This window comes from Zingiber officinale, chromosome 2A (genome assembly GCF_018446385.1).
Source record: "Zingiber officinale cultivar Zhangliang chromosome 2A, Zo_v1.1, whole genome shotgun sequence".
NCBI lineage: Eukaryota > Viridiplantae > Streptophyta > Magnoliopsida > Zingiberales > Zingiberaceae > Zingiber > Zingiber officinale.
The window spans coordinates 119,023,766-119,029,099 of record NC_055988.1 but is presented as its reverse complement, the minus strand read 5'-3'; positions in this window follow the sequence as shown (position 1 = coordinate 119,029,099).

The window sequence follows — 5,334 nt, the reverse complement described above, 5'->3', positions numbered from 1 at the left end:
AGCTTACGGAATCGATCAATGGATCGATTGAAGTGATGTCAATCGATTGAGTCCCAACTTCAATCGATTGGGAAGTATGATTTTGGCCTGAAAATCCTGATTTCAGCACTTTAAGTCATTTCAAGTCCCAATAACCATTCCCAGTCACCCCTTGGAATACATTTGTAGACATTTAGGGGGAGTTTTTTTTTATTGAAAACAAGTATGGATTGGTTAAGAGAAACCAAAGTGAAGTTTAGGATAAGGTTTAGTTTCAATTCTGAATTTTGGAACCTTAAAACTTCAAGTTTTGGTTTTCAAGGGTCATTAACCATTTCTAACCCTTTGGAGTATATTTGTATATACTTAGGGGGAGTTTTCATGATGAAAGCAAGCATGGTTTGGTTAATATAGACTTAGGTGAAGTTTAGGTTGATGTTTAGTTTCATTATTGAATTTTGAACCTCAAAACTTCGAGGTTGGTTTTCCTGATTATTTATGAACCCTAAGTCATTATTGGTGCAATGATAGAAGTTTGACCATGTTTTTAGGGGAGCTACTCCTTGAATGCATGAAAATTTAATTTCAAGGACCTTGGAAGGGGGTTAAACCTTCATGATGGTTAATACTCAGGATCGAGTATTGGGGAACATGAAGATTGAATATCTTCATTAGTAGAGTGAAAAATGCTCTTGGATGAGCATTGAGAAGAAGATTATTGCTCAAGGGGGAGCATCGGATTCAATGAATGGGGTTTTCATTGGCGAAATGAAGGAATGCTATAGGATGAGCATTGTAAAGTGAAATGGAGCCCAAGGGTGGCCTTGGAGACAATGAAGGGTATGTGATCTTCATTGTGGAGTTAACTCTTATGGAGAAGAGTTTGTTTTTAGTTTTTGATGTGTAACAAAGGGGGAGAATGGGATGTTAAGTTAGGCTTTCATCCCAAGTAGAGAGAGTTGGCCCTCTAGGAAAGGGAGAGAATGAATGAAACCTTCATTCATGACTTAGAGGTATTAACTTAGAGGTATTGTTAAACATCAAAAAGGGGGAGATTGTTGGGGTAATTTCCCTTGGTCAAGTTTGACTAAGCTTGAGTTGAGTCAAGCTTGAGTCAGGAGTTGAGTTTTGATGTTTGACAATATAAGGAGATTGCTGAAGCAATCGTCCGGTTGTGGAGATGGTCAAAGGGTTGACCATGTTGATGAGAATACAAGTCAAGTAGGTCAGGGATGACAAGAGACTTGATTGTGGAAGTCCTAACTGGAGTTTAGGAAGTAGTGGAAGTCCTAACTGGAGGTTAGGCGTATGGAAGTCCTAACTGAAGGTTAGGCAAATTGGAAAGTCCAAGTGTGATCTTAGTAAATGAGAAAGTCCTGGTGAGGAACCAGGCATTTGGGAAGTCCTGGTGAGGAGCCAGACAACTGAAAGTCCAAGTGTGATCTTGGCAAAGGAGAAAATCCTGGTGAGGAGCCAGGCAATTGGAAAGCCCTAGTGAGTGAAGCTAGGCAGAAGTTAAAGTCCTGGTGAGTGAAGCCAGGCATGGAAAATCCAAATGGTTCAAGGATGACAGGACATCTGGTGAAAGTCCAAGTGGGCCATGGAGGATCGGACACTTGGCATGAGACGGTAAATCTAAGTGGGTCACGGAGGACCATACTTGGTGATTAGAAGTCCAACGAAAAGTTGACATAGAGAAAGTCCAGATGGGTCAAAAGTTGACCGAACTCTTAGCGATCGCAAGTCCAATAGGGAGTTGGCATGAAACTAGGAAGTTCGAACGTAGTAAACTTCCGAAGGCCATAACTTTTGACTCGGATATCGGAATGAGGTGATCTCAGATGGGAAACGAAGCTAATTTCAAGATCTACACAGTTTTATGGGTTTCAATCAATTGACCAATTGATTGGGGGGTTCAATCGATTGGTTAATCGATTGGTTGACGCGAGTTTGTGCAGAAAAACTCTAGATCAATTGGGTAATCGATCAAAACTTCCCCAATCGATTGGTCAATCGATTGGTAGAGTTTCTGAGCAAACAGTAAGCTTCTAAATCGATCAGTTGATCGATTGAAACCTCCAATCGATCGATCGATCGATTGGAGCGCTGGAAATCGCTCGAGAAGCCTTGAATCGATCGGGCAATCGATTCAGGGCGATTCCAGAGAGCACAGAGGCACTCTGGATCGATCAGACGATCGATTCAAAACCTCCCCAATCGATTGGGAGCAATCTAATCGGTTGGGATTCGACCGTTGGCGCAGATAAAGACATTGGCAAGTGTTTTTCTCAGTAGTTCTTCAATCCTCTTCGACACACGACTGCAGCTACAGCTTAGAGCGATTTTCTACACTCTCACCGCCAGATCTTGAAGGTTCTTGGAGGCACGTCCAAGTCAAGAGGCGAGTTACAACAACAAGAAGAAGAATCTAGGGTGTTATTATAATCTTGTAAGATTCACTTGTATTTTGCTTCTTTCTTTCTTATTGTTGTATTGTGAGCTTGTAAGGCTTCTCCGCCTTTAGTAGTTACCGTAAATGAGGGTTTTCATAGTGGAGGGTGTGTGAGTATGTGGATCCTTGGACTAGTCACCTCTTCTTGAGGTGGATACCAAGTAAATCTACGTGTTAGCGTTGTACTGTGTTGTTTCTTGTATTTTCCTTTGCACATCATCACAAGAAGCAAGCAACGACAAGAACGAGATCACGACGAGCTATTCCCCCCCCCCCCCCCCCCCCTCTAGCTACATTTTGGTCCTAACAGAGGGTGCGCCCACCACCATAAAATACGATTGACACATCCTCATTAAGGGCTCCTCCCCTAAAGATATAGTCAATTTTATTTGACCTAGTGGTTGAGCTTCATTTCCCGTGAACCCATATAGAGGAGTTACCATAAGTTAGAGTTCACTAGGATCTATCTGCAAATTAAAAGCTTGTTTAAAAATAATGTTAACTGAACTGCCTATATCAATAAAAGTACAGAAAATGTTATAGTTGGCGATAACAGCACTTCCACTCCCTCTAGATCCTTGGGCTCGAAGCTAATTTCTGGCCCAGTCACTTTCTTTGCGCTACATCCGACGACATGAATCTCCAAACGCCGAGCGTGCAACTTTCTTGCTCAATTAGAGTCACCATTAGTTGGTCCCCCTGCTATCATATTAATATTATCTTAGGTGGCATTTGTTGTGATTTTCTTCCTGTCTAGCAGATGGAGGTTCTCGTTGCACTTGGTCGGACATTTGAGCCTGTCCGACCAATAGTGGTAAGATTCCTGCTTATGACTCAGTCGTCCGGTACTCTAGTTTGAGCGGGATATTTTGCCTTGGATATTGTTGGTGATTTGGGGCTGGGGAACATCGATGATATCGAGAATTACCATCTTGCTGATTCCTCATAGTATAACAATTTTTTGTACTATGAGTATTGGTCTTATGATATGTGCACCATCTTCGTGGGGCTTCCTGAGGAACTCCCACGTGTTTCACAGCTTGAGGTCGTGGTTAATGGTGACGATGTGGAGGACCTGCATGAGGCCCTCTGGGTGGCTGAGCAGGCACCACTGACGCTCCATATTTGAAGCAGGGGTGGGAACAACTTCTTTTCTTCGAGCAGCTTGAGCTTCCTCCACCTTAATGAACACAGTTTCTCGTTCAACCAATAGATTAAAGTTGGTGGGAGGATTTCTGACAAGATCTTTAAATAAATTATTATCATTAAGTCATTGAGAAAAGATACTTACCAAGATCTCTGTAGTGGTCGTAAGAACATCTATAGCTACTTGATTAAATCTCTTAATATAAGATCTGATGCTTTCCTTGGGCTCCTGCTTGATTGAAAAAAGACTCCAAGGGATTTTGTGGTACCACCTGTTACTGGAGAAATAATGAAAAAAATACCTTACGGAAATCCTTAAAACGACGAATAGAATTGTTTGGCAACCGCTTAAACCATCTTTGAGCTGCCCCTCCAAATGTAGTGAGGAACATCCGACATTTAACACCATCAGTAAATTGTTGAAGGAGAGCGGCGTTTTCAAATTTGAGAAGATGGTCTCCTGGATCGGCTGTTCCTAAATTTTCTCTGATATTTAAATTTTGATAATGCTTCGGCAAAGGATCATCCAACATCTGTTGAGAGAACGAAGTAACGAACCGCTCAGGGGAGCTATCATTGGCTATGATCTTTCCTTTACGCTTGTCTCGTATAGGTTCTTCTCCAGAAAATTCTTGGAGGGCTTCCTTTCATCCTCCTTGCACAAAAGGTGTGCGAAAAAAATGCTCATGGACCTCGGGTTGGGGAGTGAGGAGCAGGGAGTAAGCAAGCAAGATTATCCTCCTCAACTCATCTTTTCCTTTGGTGAGCGGTTGTCGATATCACTAGATTTGGGGCTGCAGGCAACGCGCCATTGGTATTAGTTCGTTGTTGTTATTGTAATAGCTTCTGCACTCTAGTGTTGATGAGCAACTCCAGGTCTTTCTACTTCAAGATTACGGTGTTAAGATTTCCATCTTCTTCCATCTCGTAGCTTCAGATCCAGGTGAAGATTCTCACAAACGGTGTCAAATTTGATCCTATCTAAAATATGCTAGAAGGTATGTTGGCTCTGATGAATGATGGCTCCAAGGAAAATGAACTTCTGGAGATCCGGAGAAGCTTCTCAATGATCCTGTGCATAGTGAGATGAGCCAACTGTTGGGTTTTTCGGGCCGCGAAAACCGCTTTTCGCGTCGCGGAAACCCCGAATCACCCAAAGCCGTAGATCCGTGCAAGGAAAACCGAACGAAATACAAATACGAGTTTCAAAATCTTTAGATCTACTCCTAGATCTATGTGTTGAGAACTTTACCCTTGTTGCGTGCCCTTTCGCGTTCCCACTCTTCCAAGGAGTTGTCGGATCTCAAGACCGTCAAGCGCCGGTCCTCTAGAAGTATCCACACGGACATGTAGGTGGAGAAACCTCACACAAAAGGTGTGCTAGCACCTTGGTGAGATTCGGCTAAGCAAAGAGGAGAGGGAGAGGGAGAGCTTGAGAGAAGAAGAAAGGAGTAAAATGAGGAGTTGAATCAAAAATTCATTTTCTTCCCCTCACTAAAGTGGCCGGCCACATTTGGTTGTGTAACCCCCATTTCCACTTAATTACAATTAAGTGGAGGCCATTAAGAGGTGTCTTGTAACTCCCATGAGGTGGCACACCATGAAGATGTGGACCATTACCATTGGTCCAGCTCTTGCCACCTCACTAATGATGTGGCAAATGAGTAACCTACACTCATTTAATGTGGCCGGCCACATTAAATGCAATGGAGGCTTGTAACCTCCATGAGGTGGCAAACCATGATGATGTGGAGCAA